We start from the raw sequence: 19,504 nt of genomic DNA, 5'->3' as shown, positions 1-19,504 counted from the left end.
AAGTCTTAATCTCTAACCAGACCAAAGGATAGAAAGAAGCTTCTTGTGACAAAAAAGCACAGAATTAAGGGTTAAACCAGTGCCTCCTGGGCTACTGGAGATGTTCCTTTGCAAAATGAACTAGGAGTGAGTGTGTGCAGAAATTAAAAGAAAATTGGATGACTTTCACAGGTGTTGCAATGCACTGAGCTTGCCTGGTGTGCTGATGTGGATAGGGTTTGACAGCAGGATTCACTGGGAGTTTGAGGTGAAGATCATGAAAGATCATAACTCATCAAAGCAACATGAGGAAGGTGAAGCCAAAGAATTGCCAGTAGGGATTGACTACAGATAACAGTTTAAGGAGAAAGTTGATGCTTAAATAAATAAATAATTTTTTAAAAAATCCATCAAGAATACATGAGATCAAGAAAAGAGGTCTAAACTAACACACCATTGTAAAGCAATTATACCCCAACAAAGATGTTAAAAAATAAATAAATAAATAAATAAATAAAAATGAAAATTAAAAAAAAAAAAAAAGAAAAGAGGTCTTTGATCCTGTTGTCCAAAATTCAAGGTAAAAGTCTACTTATTCACCTCAACATAAGAGATGGGAACAGAGGTGTACATGACAAGCTTTGGATCTGGGAAGATTCATGTGTGCTCTCTCCAGTCGAACCTTCCTACTTGCAATTATTCCTCATCTCTATGAAAAGCCCACACTGGGGACTTGACTTCTCAAGCATAGAATACCATTTGGCAGCCGGGAAGGAAGGAGTTAAAGAAACATGGTTGTGGCACAGCTGGGAGCCATTAACAATTAAGTTCTTGGACAGAAACCCAGCAGGAAGCTGACAAGGGGCTACAGAGACACAATGGCCTCTGAAAAGTAAAAACTTGATTTAGAAATGAATGAGCTGCCTTTACCAGTGAACCTTCAGCAAAACCCAAATCCCCTAATTAAGAATGAAGAGCAGATATTGGTTAAGAGTTTATATTATGCCTTGCCATAAATCAGCATTCTTAATAAGAAAGATAATGGGTAAGTTAATAATTTCTGAAACTATATTTTTAAAAACTACATAAGATAAGAAAGTGGTCTTGACCTGACTTAAAAATCCATAAACATAAGATACCTTAGTGCTTTCAGCCATTTGCTTCTCAGTTCTGTTTCCATTTTTGATGGCAAGAAGTTTGATTTTGGAGATACACTAATAAATCTAGTACTTAGAGTGATATTATCTCAGAGTTCCCAGGTCTCATGCTTTTCAGTTCATATTTTCTCCCTGCCTCTGATCCCCTCACATGAAAGACCCCATCTTCCTACTGATTTTTCTTGTTTCTCTCTAGCCCAACAGGATCCATACTAGACATCCATGATTCTCTAATATTCTCTGATAAAATTTAATTCATGATAAATTTGCAGAAACCTATGGGTTACTCCAGCCAATCTTCATTTCTTCTTTCTCCTACCATCTCTAGTCCTTACATTAATGTTTCGTCTCCACCATCACTATTGACCCAATCCGATCATGCTAAGTTTGGCACTTTATTTCATGTTGTCTTTGAGCCATTCAGTTGTCTAATGTATAAAGCATTACCTTCTAATAAAGACTTCAAATCACTTGACAGCAGGGGAATGCCTCATGATTCATGTTTATCTTCTGTGCTGCCTTATTCAGTGTAATTTACACAATAAAACCTAAAGAGTTATAAGTCTTTTTAGAACTGAATGAGCACCTCTGCATAACTGAAAACTGCCTAGGCTGTTTGAGAAGGTAGTAGGTAGAGAAGGAACAAGAGAGTACACTGATATATAAAATAGTGGGCCTGGTCAAAAAACCTTCTCTGTGTAAGACTCTTAAGGAGAATATAATATAAAAAGTCAAATGGAGGAGTATTCTGATAACATAATTTACACTTGTTTACATAAGACTTAAGACGAAATGAATACAAGAGTGAGAGCCATTTCCTTACTTGATCACCATTACTACTGGTCAGCATAGCACCTGACACAACAGAGGAACTCAGTCATATGTGTTGAATGAAGGAATAGTTGAAAATAATCAGTCAATGGTAATATCAATATTTGACTGGATTAGCCAGAAAATATTTCCCAGATACATTGGGGAAAATATTAATTTAATGATGGGAGGGGACATAATTTGAGGCTTCACAAGGAATGAGATTACTTAAGCAAAAGTTAATGGCCTAAGAAATCATAGGGAAGAGAAGGTTGTAGAACACTTTTCACTTTTTCTTTTTAAGAGAGAGGGTTAAGGGATGGTGTGGAAAGGGTGATTATGAGCCCTAGAAAGTTGTGAGCATTCGAGAAGTGAGTATAAAAAGAGCTGGGGGTAGAGAATAATTTAAGTTGATGGAGTCAGAATTTTGAGAGCCTATCAGGAAGTTACGGCAATTAAGAGGGATTAATCCAAACAGATTATTTGGATAGTCTATCAGGAACAGGAAGATATAGGGGGAAAAAGGGCTTGCTTGGGCTTAATGCTATTAGGGAGTATCATTTTCTGGGACCTAGTCCTACAGGCTTCTGTGATGTTAAAATCAAGCTGATAAGTCCCTGGAGGACTTAGAAGCATTTTACTGCCCTCATTTGGAAGGTGAAGCCATTGACCTCAAATCCGAGGAACGTGTTACTTTGTTCTCTTAATAATAATAATGAATTTTCCCCGTGCTAGCAATACACAAATGCAAGATGCCTGGATGGAGTTGAAAGTGCTCTGCAAAATGGACGGTCCAAACGATGATTGGCCTTGGGAATCTGTGCCAGTGAGACCAGCTTCCATCCAGCCCAAAGAAGTCATCTGATGAGTTTTCACAGCTGAATAAGAGCTGAAAAGATCAAAGCGTCCCCTGATGTTTAGGTTGTGTCAGGAGCAAAAAACTAGATAAGGAGCCACGTTTCACCAGCACCAAGAATCACACTGCTTCTTCACCTCTTTGAAATGTCAGTTGGAATTTTGTAAGTGGACATAAAGGAGGATGTAGCTATGCTAGGCAACCATCGATTCATGATCAATGGTCAAGATATTTTGGAAGCCGTGTAAGTAGCACAGATACTCACCATTCCTGTGATAAGGTTTTTATCTTCTTTTGAGAGATAGTCCCAAATTTTAGCAGAGTTCTTGGCTAGAAGGAAAATACAACCTCACTTCTCTATCAGTTTTGACTCATATTCATTTTTCTGTATGAATTTGACACACATTTGTCAAGGAAAAAATATTTTATAGAAGCATTTTTTTAAATGCTGTAGGTAGGAATTGGCTGTGCTTTCTAATTAGACCCTATAAAAAGCCAGTTCCCACGTGAACGAAAGTTCCCTTGGGTTACCAATAGCGGGCCTCGTTGGAATGTCGGGAAACTCAGGCAGAATCGTTGGGGCCAATCTCATACCATCTGCTCAGCATCCTCAAAAATCCTATTCCAGAAGGCAGTTCTTCGAGTTTTTAGGCGTGTTTTTGACTTCACTCAGTGTGGCTGATAAAAATAACCTTCATATTTTGAATCACAATTCCATGCATACGTTCCTAAAAAAATTGGGCAAAAATTTCAGTCTCTCTAGTCTCCCTCATTGTCTGTCTCGCAAACTGTACTTAGCTGAGAGAACCAGTCTCCTTCCTTAATGACTGTATATTAAGATGCTGTCATCTCGTTAAAGAGTGTGCCAAGTGGATGTCTTCCTTTGATCACTTGTCCTCTGTTCCTGTGGACTTAGAGTTGCAGCAGCCTCTATTGTTTGAGTGATAAGTCCATATCTGGTGAACAGGGGAGTTCTTGCTATCAGGGTGAGAGGAATGTCTTTAATTATTTATTATCTACTTTCTGTAAACTCAACTCAAATATAGCAGGCAGCAAGCAGAAACCAAAATGATGTCTTGTTAAGATTCATAGTGTTTTCTCTGAAAACAACATATTCTTTATCAAGGACTGAGAAAGTGTCCTTTTCCCTTTTCCTTCAGCATATGAAATATTTACTTGTTAGGTCGCCTCTGAAATAACCGTTTTCCGTAGAGCTGTAGCGGCCCAGCCCATCAGTGTGCTGGTTAATTAAGTGTGACCTAAACCAACTTGACTTGAGCTCTGCATTAAATGCACAAAACCCATTTGAGCTGACCAGCAGTAGAAGTGGTACTCAGAGAAATTGGAAAGGATTTCTCCCAAATGCTTTCTACTTACTTACAGCACTCAAGTAATGGTTGAAGATTAGCATATGACATGACAGATTACATTAAGTCATGTCTTTGCAGTGCTTTATGACAGCACTATCACATTAGCTTCTTAGCACTGGCACATCGAGGCATGCAAATGTTTTCAGACCCTCTTATTCAAATCTACAAGCTGACATGGCAGCCCTGATATGATTATTAGTCATTTGAGAGACTTTAATTCATGTCATCAGATAACAGGTTCTGCTAAAAGGTTATAGAAACTGTCTGCTTTTAATGAAGCTCTCAAAAAAAGACCCTCAGAAACCCTGTTACACACCAAAAGCCTTGGCTTGACTTTATTGACAAGATCCCCCTAAGAATGAACTTGAGTGGAATAGCTAAATAGACATCCAGACATTGGCAATATTGTCTGTTTTTCAGAGAAGACCCTGTGGGATGGTTGCGGTGATCTCCCCTCTCACCACACTCCCTCCAGCTCATTCTAATTTGACTGTAGCCTCCAGTACACAGCATGGATGATGACCCTTAGACATTTCTAGAATCTGATATCCAATGTGAGTCTTACAGGCATAATGATAATTATTCCTAGAACATTCATTACAGTTGGGGAATCAGTACTGCCATAGCTCACAGTAATGGGTTAATGGTGTCTGGCCAAGCTTGGCATGACTAAGTGGTGATGTGATTGAAGACCACTGGAGTTTGTAATCCGTAGTTTGTTTGCTGTAAATCGGTTTTGTAGTCAAATGCTTTGTTTTATAATGTGGTGATCTGCACTTAGGCCCCCATAGAACCTGTCTTTTTAAAATGCTTCCACATAAATCAATGGAATTTGGCACCAATGATGATCTTGTCAGAATGAAGGAAGATGGCACCAGGAAGATGGACTGGTGCACTGCAATGAAGCAGGGCACCACAGAGAGACCTTGGCAGGTGAAAAAAGTGTTGCATGAAGGATCCAAGAGACAAAGCATTTCCCAAAATCTGGAAAAGTGAATGCAAATTTTCTTTCCTTTTCTTAATTTTTTTCTTAAGGTCCAAAACAATGAATACTGAAAAATCATTGCTGGAGAGATTCTTAAGAGCAGAGAGTAAATGTATTGATCAGTCTCTAAAATCTGTTTTGTTTTTCCTTTTTTTCGGTTATTAATGTTCAGTGTCAAAGTGTTCATTCAGATCTCCGGAGTAAAGAAAGACACATTTACAGTTTAAAGTAAACTAATTTATAGCCATTCCACTAAGAAAATATTCAAAATTATTTGATTTGTGGTTGATTCCATTTCTTTCTATGCAGAGGTGTTAACATATATTGCCTTAACTAAATTATGAATTTAATGTTATTCATATTACCCTTTTTTCTCTAAGTTTCTTTTCCTTGTTTCTTTTCAATTTAACAACTATTTTTGAGATCATCTAGTGTATGGTCTATCTCTGTCCTTCCTTGCAGCTTTTCTTCTAACCTAAAGTATAATATTTTCTAAAGTAATCTTGGCTGAAAAGGCGAGTAACATACCAAACATGGAGAATATAAAGGGGCATTGATAAACTATCTTGTAAACAAGTTGTGATTTAACTAAGAGCTTCTCTTAAAAAATAGTCTGAAGAGAGCAAAGAAATCAGAAAAAGGCATTAGATTATATAAATCAGATCATTCTCTTCCCTCCCCTTTCTACCAGCTTCTTTTGCCCCTTTCACACCTGCCAGGCTGTGGTCACAAAGGGCAGGGGTACAATGTGTGTCTGATGGGAGATGGCTCTCTGGAGAATCTCATGACCAGCAGGAAAATGCTGCTGAACACCCCTCTCCCCTCCATGGCTCTTTTCTCTCTGACCCGCAAAGCAAGTTCCAGGTGGACACTCCAGGTGTGCAAGCATGTAGTGAGCATCTGAACTAGGCCAGACTCTGTTCAGCAGTAGAAAATCAAGCCACATGTGCAGCACGTGTCGCCTGTTGCTCGCTCCATTCAGGCTGCAAAGCAGGAAAGGTGAGTCACTCTCTTTTCTGCAGGCTGATTTGATTTTGTGAAATTTATAATTTCTCCACATTATAGAAGTGATAGCCGGCCTTCCTTAGTACCCCTAAACTCATTTTCCATTTTGGTTGATGTCCCTTCCCACCTTCTAACACTTTCAAGCAGATTTTATTTTTCTTATTTCAATTAGAGCTGACCTCCTTTTCTCTTTTAATAACACCACACTAAAAAATATATATTTTTTTCTTTCTGCTTTTTAGTGATTTTTTCCTGAAAATAATTCCTCTAGGCTCCAGGTAACCCAAGGATGGTGGTGCTTTATTCATCTTTATATGCCCACTACCCAGCACAGTGCCTGATACATGGCATATGAGCTATATTGTTTAGTGACTAAATAAATGAGTAAATAGAGAAATAACTTTGGAAACTATCACAACCATACAGAGAGCTGTATTCTCATTCTTGGTCACATTCTCTTTTGCCCCTCCTAAAAAAACAATGTTTCTCTATTGACTGCCTTTTCTGCCTCCCTATGACCCTCACTTTACATATGCGTGTATGTATGCATATATGTATGTGTGTATGCATATATGTATGTGTGTGCATATGTGTGTATGCATATATGTATGCATGTGCGTGTATGCATGTGTATATGTGTATGCATATATGTATGCGTGTGTATGCATATATATGTATGTGTGTATGCATATGTGTGTGCATTTGTGTGTGCATGCATATGTGTATATGTGTTCATATATGTATGTGTATGTATGTGTATACATATAGGTGTATGCACATATGTGTATGTGTATGTATGCATACATGTACGTGCGTATATGTGTGCATGCATGTATGGGTGTGTGCATACATATATGTGTGTGCACACGTATATGTGTATGCATATATATGTGTACATATATGTATGTGTGTATGCATATATGTATATGTGTGTGTATATGGGTGTGCATTACATGTTGACTTCACTTTTAATGTTTCTTCCATGCCATAGATTAGGAATTTAGTAATTTTTGATGCATAGATACTTGCCCGTGGATTGTAGTAAAATTATGAGTTGTGTACAACCAACTACTGTTGGTACTTTAATCTCCTCTGCCTCTTTGGTGTAGCAGCCACCACTGAAACTTGGATCTAGTCACTTACACAAACTCCCCTTTGATACTGGTACCCGATCCTCCCAATATTTTTGAAACAAAGGACCGAACAAATGTTCTGAATGTGTTCTTGGATCACCTGCCTGTTCTGTGGGCCTCAGAGACAAAATGCTGGCTCTCTGGTCTCCAAAACATATAAAGAATATACAAATAACTTAAGAATATCATTTGGATGCCAATATTTAATATCCCACAAAATTCTCACTGGCTTAAGCCAATTTCCCAGCACAGTGTTCTCCCATTTCTATTTCTCTCCATCTCAGGGTTTTCAAAGAAAACAAACATCTGCATCCATAGATTAGAGCCCTCCTATAAACACATGTTCCTATCAAAACCAATCAAAATGGAAAAAAGAAAGAACACAATATTATACATTTTTCTTTAGATCTGATGTCTGATTTTCATTAGGTTTAACCTTATTTCTTTTAGATCCTAGGCAGTGACCCAATATTTATTTTCCTGGCTGGGCCCTGTTCTCACCAATATTTCACTCTGGCTCCTAGCGGCCTTTCTGAGGAGTTCAAGGCTCTCACACTCCCTTTTCTCTTCTGCTGCCCCTTGGAGACACACATTCGTCACATGTATCCTTTTCATCTCAGAGTTAATTCTGAGCCCTTTCTTTCCTCCTATTCACAACTTCTTAATTTCTCCCTTTCTTATTGGATTTATGACTCAGTACTTTAATTTATTCATCATATAATATCTTTGTAACTCATTTTTTCTAGTAATTTACACTGGACCATATGCTTTCTGCTGCTGCCTCCTATTATATTGATCTGTAAAGCTTCTGGGGGCAATGATTAGCATGAAAGAAGCCCTGCAAATGAAAGTTATATTGTATCCTATTTGTTCTCTTTTGAACAAAATATATTTCAGAGTTCTCCAAGTGGTATCAGATATTCTTTAATTTTTCAGGGTTTTGTATGATTTCAGTTATATATATATATATATGTGTGTGTGTGTGTGTGTATGCCTTTTTTGAAACTCGAAACAAAACATTGTTTTTTAAAAATTTGACATTAACTTGAAATTAATACAGTCCTCAGTTGTATTTTGCAGCCCGCGTTGATCCTCAAAGCCAAAACTTCTCCTAAATTCCTTATAAGGGAGCTTAAACCACATAGCAACTAGCTTGTGTGCAGGGCATGGTTTCTGTTAGATCTGTCTGAACCATTTGCATAGGTCATATGAGATAACATATAAGCTAGTACTTCAACTGTAGTGATGGTACAAATAACAAGGCAGGAGTCAAATACCAGGGGTGGCACTCACATCTCTGACTTCTGAGCTCCTCAGGCATAAAACAAAGACGTCACTAATGCTTATCCCTAGCAATGTCCTGAGGGTCACAGGAGAAAACGTGTGCAAAAACACTTTACCAATAGAAAAGAAACTTACGAAATATTGATGAATATTTTTTAAAAGGCACAATGTAATATTCATATCCTTTGTTCTTTGTTTATACTCTTTGTTCTTTGGATCTCACAGGGACTAAAGCATGTTCCTTTGCATTCCATAAACAAAGCTTTGGCCAGGGTTATTTGTGCTAAGAAGTAACATGCCATGTCAACTGAAAGATACCAATCAACCAAAATTATACAGTGCCACTATTTCTAAACAAGATCTTAAAACAATCTGTGGCTTTCCACACTCAACAAAAGGATATAATCAATAAGTAGTCTGGCAGTCCCTAAGTCTGGTCTTGCACGTGGAATGCTGGGAATTTTGTATCCCCAGATCATTTTAGGAATTAACCCTAGGCCCAGTCCATAAACCTGAGGATTATCTTCCTTAACTCTGAGAGGAGCCAGCAAAGATAAGCCCCAGAGGGAAGGCTGGGACAACAGTTTAACTGGGTCTCTGCATCCAACTCTCAATATGACCTTGAGCCAGTCTGTGAGTCTATGAGAGAGATGGACTGAGCCATAGGATTGGAAAGTCTTTATCAATGGAACCCTGAGTTCAAAGCAGCGTACATGGAAGCCTATTTTATGACACAGCTACAGTTGAAACTCCTGGAGTTGAAACGGGAATGGGTGTCTAAAGCCCTGCTCACAGGAACTCTGCTTAACCCATACCGTGTCACCTTCTGCTTTAGAGTCCATAAGGCACCTGAGAAAACCATTGGATAAAATGACTTGCCATATTCCTCTGGCTTCTTCCTAGGAAGACCTTTTCCTTCTGTCTTTTGTCATCCAAGGCCTAGCTCAAAATCTTTTCTGCTTTTTCTCTTCTTATCTCAAAGTTTTCTCCTCCACTCTTTTTACTTTGGAAATTTAAGAGATATGACAGAATAGAAAAACAATAAAACAAATGCTCATATTCATACCACCTAATATTAGTAACATTTTGTTTTATTTGCTTTTAATACTTTTTAAGAAATAAAACTTTACATATATATTTAAGAATATAAATTACACATAAATATATAATATTACTTGTATATATTTATTAAGTAATAAATTATTTAATTTAATATTAAATAATATTTGTTTATTTATTTCTCTCTCCCCAGAGGCAACCATTATGATGGATTTACTGTGCATCCTTCCCACCTATATTTTAATACAAAAACAAAACAAAACCTATGTATGCTTCCATAAATAATATATGACATTTTTGCTCTGATTTTATAACAGATATAATGTTCTGTTTCTTGGAGGTTTTTTTTGTTTGTTTGTTTGTTTTAATCCTTCTAAGGATTATGCCAAAAACATAGCCAGGTTGATTATTTTATTAAACTGTTGTATAGTTTTTCTTCATATGACTATTCCACATTTTATTTATGCATTTCCCTATCTATGATCTTTTAGGCAGTTTTTCCCCTCCATTCAAACAATCCTAAAATATGTACTTTTAGAGCTTTTTATAGCTGTCTCTCTACTCTCCACAGCTATAAGAGTCTCTCTATATTGTACACCTAAAAGTGATATTGTTGGACCCTAAGGTATTTACTTTACACAATTTACTAGAGACTGCCAAATTCTCTCCAAAATGTTGTTAACAATTCAACTCTTAGAGTTCTCAGTATTTCATATTCTTGAACTCTTAAATTGTTTTACATTTTGATTAAGAAAAAATTCTATAGAAGGGTTCCTAAATTGGGGGATTATAATTTTTATTTGGAGATTGTAATTCAAATTTCTTGGGAATTGCAATTAAATACCTTGGCTTATTTTCTGATTTTGTTGTTATCTTTTTCTTACCTTTTTAAAAGTGCTTTTTATGTATTCTGGAAGTTAATTGCTAATCAATTGTCTATCATATGTTAAAAATATCTTCTCCAGTCTCTCACCATTATTTTATCTTTGTATTATTATTATCCCCATTTCACAGGCAAAATAGTGGGCTACAAGAAACTTAAGAAATGAATTCTACAAATTCATGTAGAAGAGTAAAAGTATATGAATAAGCAAGAAAGTTTGAAATAGACGAGCAAAGAGGTGGTGCAGTGTGGCAGCTTTTTGCAGCTGCAGGACTGAGGTCCCCATATTTTTGCTGGCTGTCAGAGCCGGCGGCTGAATTCAACTGCCAGAGGACAGCCACCTTCCTTGTTACATGGTCCTACGACATGTAACAGACAGTACTGGAGACTCTATGTTGCATCAAGTCCTCCTCACTTCAAATCTCTGACTTCAGGAAGAGCTCAGGCCCTTTTAAAAGTTCACCTCATTTGGTCAGGTTCCATACAGAATAATCTCCCTATTTTCAGGTCAGTTGATTTGAGACCTTAATTAGATCTGAAGATCCTTTCATCTACACATAGGTTAGTGTTTGATTAAATTACAGGAAGAAGATGTGTGTACACCAGAAGGCAGGAATCGTAGGGGCATCTTAGAATTCTGCCTACATGGAAGGTCCTTTCTCTCCTCCCTTTCAGGATGTTTCCCTTTAAATCTGTGGTTTTCAGCCAGGGATAACCTTGCCCCCAGGGGATATTCGACAATGTCTAGAAACATTTAAACTTGTCAAAATTGAGGGGAGAGGGTGCCACTGGTATCTAGTGGGGTAGATAGCACAATGCATTGGACAATCTCCCACAACAAATATCTTGCCTAAAATGTCAGTGGTACTGAGGTCGTGAAAACTTGCTTTATATTTACATTACTTTGTTGGCAGACTTTTGGTTAGTACTTACCTGATCTAACGCCTCCCAAAACTTTATTTTCTACCTTCTCTATTATTTGCTTTTAAAATAGTATCTTGAAAAAAAAGCATATATCTGAATTTGATTTTATCTAATCTGAGAGTCTCTGTCTTTTAATTCATGAGTTTGCTCCTTATATGCGTTATTAATACTTATACTTAATACAGTAAGTATTAAGCTAAGGTTTTTCTCCTACAATCTTAGCTTTTTGCCCATTTGTTTTTGCTTTCTGTTGGATGATGAGTTCTGCTTGTTTCTTTTTTTCCCCCCTCGGCCTTTGAAAAAATATTTCAAGTTTATTCTTTTTACTTAAGTAATAAATGTAAGTAAATTTTTACTTAAATTAATATTTCTCTAAAAAAGTTAGAATAAATATCTTAATTTTCCTCCTAAACAAGATAAAATTTCTAGCATATTTTAAATTTCCCATCAAGTTAGCATCCTTTCTAATGCTCAAGTTGTTATCTATTCTTTCTTGTTCTATAATGAATGTTATTAACTATAAGAGAAATATTATTAACTATTGTTTTATCATGATTACTATTCCATATTGTTTATAGGTATTTGTGGTAATAGTACATTTATTATGTTCATAGTCATTTCTGCTTTAGATTTGCCACCTTGATTTACTGATGTCCTGACACATCTATTTTTTTTCTTGAAGCGCATTCTTTCCTCCTAGTATAATTTACCTCACAGAAGTAATTTTAAAGTAGCTCTTTCAGGGAGCCCTGTAAGTAGCAAACTTTATGATCTCCAGGATGTATGTCTATTAACATATCTATTTTAATCTCACCTTAAGTGATTGGTTCGTTTTCAATTCTAGGCTTATGATAATTTTTGCTCAAATTTTCAAATACATTAATTGGATTATTTTAGAGATACATGGCTGCTGCTCCTGAGTCTGTTGCTAAATTTATTGCCATTCCCTTTGGAATAATCTTTCTTTCGTCTGGTGACTTTTACGATTTTTTTTCTTTATCCATGATATTCTGTAAATTCCCTACAGTGTTTCTAAGCGTAGGCTTATTTTTAATTCTACCAAGCATTCAATGTATCTCTTCAATTTAAATTCCTGTTTTTGTCATCTGAAAATTTGTCAACTGTTTCTCTTCAAATATTACCTATTTGCCATTCTTTCTGTGTTCTACTTTCAAAATTCCTGTTAGAAGTAGATGTGCCTCTCCCTGTTCCTCCCACCAAATACAGCTAAGATTCCTGGACAACATGCCAAGTAAACATCAAGAGTGTTGGGGTCCTCAGGACTTTCAGAGCAACAATGGTGGTGGGCTATTTTTTTTTTTTACTGCATATATCCCAGATTGGGTGCTGAAGGGACCAGCAATCTGTAAACACCAAGGGCATAAACAAAAAAGCCCCAAGAAAAGTTGGCTCCTTTTGCCCAAAAGACATGGAAAAGAGCAGCCTAGCAAAACAGAAAGCTTTTAAACAATAACACCCTGCTCCAGCCAGACACCACAGAAAAAAAATCTACAGCCTAACCCCCACCTCTCTCAGCAAAGGGAGAGTGGGGCATCTAGACTTCACCCTTGTCTGACTGGAATGAGGTGTTTCCCTGCCCCCCACCTACCAGGGTGATATCAGAGAAGGCCAAGTGGGAAGCCAAGACTTTAACCCAAGGATAGTAACAAGGAAAGTCTCACTTCTGTGGTGTCATTGGAGACTATGTGGGGAACCCTACACTTCCTCCACTACTTATTGATTGTGAGGCACACCTCTCCTCTCCTTTCTGGGTTGGTGTCAAAGGAGACATAGAGGAGAGCCAGGACTTTCACCACGTTTCAGAGGTAATGGAGTCCCCCCACTACAGTATCTGTGAAGGTCCTATGGGGAACCTGGACTCCCACCCCCACGTGGCAATAATAGCAAGGTGATGCTTCCCTTCTCTACTCATGCAGTATCATAGGAGGCCTGCTAAATAGAAGATTTAAATAAAATCTGGAATCTCAAAATGTAATACCCCAAATTTCCAGGGTACAATTGAAAATCACTCATCATACCATGAGTGATGAAGATCTCAATTTGAGTGAGAAAAGAGAATCAGCACATGTCAATACTGGAATGGTACAGTTATTGGAATTATCTAGCAAGGATTTTAATGCAGTCATCATAAAAATGCTTTAAATGAATGATTACAAAGAAGCTTGACACAAATGAAAAAATAGAAAGTCTCAACAAAAAAGTAGAAGACATAAAGAAGAATCAAATGGAAATTTTTTATTTGAAATACACAATAATTGAAATGAAAAACTCAGATGAGCTCAACAGCAGAATGGAAAGGACAGAGGAAAGAATCAATGAATTTGATGATAGAACAATAAAAATCACCCAATATGAACAGAGAGAAATATACAAGGAAAAAATAAAAGAACAGAGCCTCAGGGACTACAACAAAAGACTTACCAATTGTGTACTTCAAGTCCAAGAGGCCGAGGTAAGAGAAACTGAAAGAGTATTTGAAAAAACAAGGGATGAAAATTTCCCAGATTTAGAAAAGCAAACAACAACAAAACAACCCATAAATCTATTCAAAAAGTTAGTAAAACTCAGAATAAACTCAAAAAAATCCATACCAGGACATATAATAATCAAACTTCTAAAAACTAAAGGCAGGGAAAAAAAATCCTGAGAGCACTGTGAAATGGCACTTTACCTATAGGGTAAAAAAAGTTTAATGGCAGTGATTTTAGATCAGCCAAAAGATCAAGGTCAAAAGTCAGCAGTGATAATTCATGTTGATAGTATGTATCCTTGCTATGATGGGATAAAATGGCCCTTTATCTCTGTGGGTTTCCCCCCAAAATTCATAACCCTAGTCTAACCATGAGAAAAAGATCAGACAACTCCCAACTAAGGGACATTATACAAAATACTTGCCCAATACTTCTTAACACAATTAAGGACATCAAAAACAAGGAAAACCTGCAAAACTGTCACAACCAGGAGAAGCCTAAGGAGACATGACAATTATAATGTAGCATCCTGAGTGGGATCCTGAAATAGAAAAAGGACATTAAGTAAAAACTAAAATAATATGAATAAAATGTGGACTTTATTTAATGAGTGTATCAATATTGATTCATTAATTGCAAAGAAGGTACCCTACCAATGTTAATAATAGGAGAAATTGAGTGTTAGATATATGGGAACTCTCCTGTACTATCTTTGTAATTTTCTGTAAATCTAAAACTGTTCTAAAAAAAAACTTATTTTAAAAATAAGTAAATGCTTTAAATATACCAATTAAAAGAAAGCTTGGCATAATGGATTAAAAACATGACCGAAGCATATGTATACCATACAAATATTAATAAGAAGAAAGTAGGAGAGGCTATATTAACATCAGAATAAATAAACCTCAGAGCAAAGAAAATTATTAGGAACAAGGAGACATTGATACAATTATACACATATTATTATAAATTATTTTGGTTATAAATTACTAACAAAAGTTAATTTTCCTGTTTTGATATTATATTAAATGTAATATTAAGATGTAACCTTTGGAGGAAACTGGGTAAAGGATATACAGGACCTCAGTTTACTGTTTTTGCAAATTTCTGTGAATCTATAATTATTTTAAATAAAACATTTTTTTTAAATATTAGATATTTGTTAGATCTTCTTATTCTACTTTTCAAATTTTTTGACTTTTCTTTCATTGGTTTCATTTCTCATTTCTCTATATTCTTTTAGGGGAGATTTCCTCTGTTTTTTCTTCCAATTAATTAATTCTCTGTTTAGCTATATCTTTTCACCTATCTAGATTTTTTTCAAATGTGCACATTATTATTTGCAACTCTTTTTAATTCCTTTTTAAAATCTCTAACTAATTGCTTATTCTTATTTCATAACTTTACTGTTACAATTTATCTCTCTTATCTCTAATTCCACCAGAGTACAATTTTTCCTTCGCTACACATTGTCTCTTATTGACAGTAGAATTTCTCACATTCTATGATTGCTTCCTTCCATGTGTAGCTTGGTTGTGGTGGCCCACTATGGGGTGGTTTTGCAGTTGCTATGTAATCAAGCCCTACCCTTTTCTAATTAATCTCTTTGCTCTTTACATTTCCACAACACATGACTCAAATCAAGCTCAATTCCTGAATGTCGATTTCCATCCCTCACAGATTATTATTTATATTTGTGGGCCAAGGTGGGCACCTAACTTTAGGCTTCCATCTAGCCAGAATAAAGATATATTTAAATTTCCTTTTATGGAAGTCAGCTAGTTCTTGGCTCCCAACTTTAGACTGTAATCCCAGTTTCACCTCCTTTTACACATAGGTTGCACTTAGAACTGTTATCACCATGTGGTTGTTAAAACCCCACTCCTAAGATTTTCCTTTGTAAGTTATTTGACTTCCAATTACTATCATGGATATCTTAAACTTATCTGTACCTGAATGTTTCCCTTCCTTGCATTCCAGGTCAGCTATATGATTTTTTTTAAAGTATTTATGTTTTTGAAGAGAAAAATTAGCTATTTTACTTGGCATACCTAAGCACTTGGAGCAGAAGAGGAGGATGTTTAATATTTTCTTAATATCTCCAGTTTGTCCCAAAATGCTTCTATATATTACCATGTATTTCAGTGTTTATCTGAGGCTTTATTTCTTTTAAGGCAGGGACCATAGCTCATCAAACTTTGTATCCCTCATGACACCTATAATATTTCCTGGCCCAGAGTGAATTCTTGTTGAACAAATGCATTAATTAAAGGATTAGATGACTGGACGAGCATTTCCTTGCCACACCCTATTTTTGATGCAATACTTCTGTTTAGACATATAGCTCATACAAGATCTATTACCTCTAGATGTCTGAGATTCTGTTAATCACTTGTCCAGGACTACAGAGCCGAATAAAAACAACACAACAAAGCATTCATCAAGTTATTAATTCTATCCACTCCCAAGTCTATACCACAGTCTAAACCGGCTCAATTCCTTCTACATGACAACAGTCTAGAGAAGGTTGTCCTTACCCACTAATGACAGAAGGACATTAGGTTTCAGAGTTAGCCAAGAAGGGGCCTCCAGACTCAGAGGAAACACCATGTGAAATAAATAAATAAATAAAGGAATCATGGAAAGCAATGCAAGAAGAACTAATTCTGTTTATTTTTAGTGGTTGTGAAATATAACTTGAACAAATGTGGCAATGTGCTATGTTCCCTGCAACTTTTTTTCCCCTTTCAATTATTCATTTTCAGGAATTGTGCTAAAAATAAACCCAAGAGCTTGGTTTTGACCACATGTTGAGAGCCTTATCCCTTTAAGTCATTTCATTATTTCATTAAAATAATCCTTAGTTGACTCAAGATTATTCTGGCCCACACAAGGCTCTCCTTACCTGACATAGGTAACCTTTCCAGCCTTGTCTGCCATGATAAAAGCTACTCTGTTCTCACATCTGACTTCTCAAAATTGTCTGGGCAAGTCAAACCTTGCCTTCTTTATGTCTCTGTCCTCAAGCATTTCACTCTGGAAAAGAGATGGTATACCCCTTGCCTGCCTGGCACATACCTACCCACCCAAATTTCAAAGCTGGGCTCTAAGCCTATCCCTTGTTGCTTTCTTCCTGGGAAAAGTTAAATATTCCTTAGAAATCCTCCTATTAGACTTTAATTAAAGCTACTAATTTAACAATTATAAAATAATGTTATGGGTCTTTCTTGGGGTATAGATTAGAAAGTTTTAAAGGCAGACATTTTTAGGGCACTAATTGATACCTAGTAGATACCCAATAATATTTGATAAAACAAAATTATTTCCCAAAAGTTCTATGCATAAGGACATTTTTCCATGGATTCTGACTCTCTAATGATTAGGGGACTGACCTAGGTTGAGAGCTCAGCATCAGAATTCCTCAGCTTGCTAGGGCCCCTCTGCTTCCTTCACCCAGACTCCTGGCTGCCTGATGTCTGCACCTGCTCCTTTCTGCCTTAGCTGACCAGTGAGTATTTGGCCAATTACCAGAACAACCGTATCATCCATCACAAAATGAAAGGAAGCAATGTTAATAATTATTTCAAGACAGCAGGTATAAACTGGTGCTGTCCTGAGCAAACTGGGCCCAGTATGACCAATCTACCTACTGACTGCTTAACCCAGTATATTTGGCCTGATATTTACAGCCCAGTATTTTTCTAACTGATGGTCATATTCTTTTATAATAATAACCACTTACAGTACATCCATTATAGCCTAGAGTCTATAATAAACTACTTCTTTTTGACAGATCAGGAAATTAAGGCTGTAGACAAAGTGATTTGGCCAAGACCACCCAGCTATGAACTGGTAGATAGAAGATTTGAGCATGGGTCTGCCTGGCCCCAAGACATCTTTCCTTTTTGCCATGCAGTCCTTATTTTATACCACACCAAAGGGTAGTATAAATCCCATTGCTGCAGGCAATTTTTACGATATAAAATCTCCCTTAACATAAGTGAGGCATTTTCTAGGACTTGGAACTATTTTGGAGGATTGAAAATTTTCTTTGTTATGATAAGACTTAACCTGAACAGCTTAGATTTTCATTTCTCACTGTACAATTTTCCTGGGGCTTCACATCTGTCTATTCCTTTCTTTCTCTCTTATCCTTGCCTCCTTTTTTCATACTCCCCGCCAAGATTAAAAGTCCTCTGCATGACTGAGATTCTATGAATCTCTTGTTTGGGGAAACAAGCTTAGGTTTGACTCAGCTCTTCGGTATGTTAATATATGGAGCTCACAGCAATTTGACACTCCACACCTGATGAACCAGAAATTGAGTGAATTGTAGTTGTTATGTTTCCCTAAGTTGTTATAAGGTTTAACACTTACAGACAAGGGTGCAGCTCCAGGGAAAAGACCGATTTTTCCAGGGGTTAGAGAACCCCTGGGCTTGGCTTAGATTAATCCCTCCTGTTAGCACACTTATTACTCTTACAGGCGGGGCAGTCTTCAGTGCCAGAGCTTTCCACCAACAGAGAAAAGTGCAGGGACCTGACACAGTGGGCACAAATTCCAGGTGTGATGTGGGAGAAGGTCTGAGGTAAGAGACAATAAAAGTGGTAGGAACTGTGAAAAATCTATTGTACAGGAGGTGAAAGGGGAGAGATTAACTCAGTAAGTTGTCAGCTCATTTTCTTACTGTGCTATCATGAGCTTTAACTAAAAATTAAAAAAAAAAAATCTGTTTGATCTCCTGTATTGGAGATGTATTTCAAGGCCTGTATCTGTCACTGAAATCTACAAAGTGTGCTTCAGCTATAAATCTCTGTCCTTGAATGTACACATGCATTATCTTAGGGAGATCTGGCTTCCATAAAAATGACAATTGTCATTCTTGGTCTTGCTTTCCTTCATATAAATATAATGTTTATGCTTTAAAAATAACCTTCAATTGATAGGTAACAGAGAAATTTACGCCATTATCATATTAAATGTCATACCCTTAAGTGTTTTTTAGTAGTCAGGAAAAAACAAACTTTTTCCTTAAAAGTAGGGCAGCACTGAAAAGTAATCAGTAAAATTACTTTACAAATTAAATGTTGTGATATTCCATAGTCAAAACATTTTGGATTTTCATGCATCCTGACTGTGATGTTGTTTCTAATTATAAGTATAATAGTGACTTGAGATGATGAGCTGTTTCCTCCAAGCTGCCATGCAAAAATTGTACAATTCTGCCATTGCCAGACTCAGTTTCCCAAACCACCCCAAGTTCTTAATGGCTGTGCTCTGTATTTGAGATCTGCTAGGGCTTTTCAAATATAAGAGCCTAAACTAAAAATGAGTTTTGTTTTGTTTTTTAAAGTGAGTGAATTCTTGTTTGTTTTTTTAAAATTTATTTATTTATTTATTTTTGGCTGTGTTGGGTCTTCATTTCTGTGCGAGGGCTTTCTCTAGTTGCGGCAAGAGGGGGCCACTCTTCATCGCGGTGCGTGGGCCTCTCACTGTCGTGGCCTTTCTTGTTGCAGAACACAGGCTCCAGACACACAGGGTCAGTAGTTGTGGCTCATGGGCCCAGT

This window comes from Aethalodelphis obliquidens, unplaced genomic scaffold (genome assembly GCF_003676395.1).
Source record: "Aethalodelphis obliquidens isolate GAN/ISIS:26980383/991018 unplaced genomic scaffold, ASM367639v1 scaffold13, whole genome shotgun sequence".
Taxonomy (NCBI): Eukaryota; Metazoa; Chordata; class Mammalia; order Artiodactyla; family Delphinidae; genus Aethalodelphis; species Aethalodelphis obliquidens.
The sequence above is the reverse complement of the archived record's forward strand: the minus strand, read 5'-3'. Positions refer to the sequence as shown.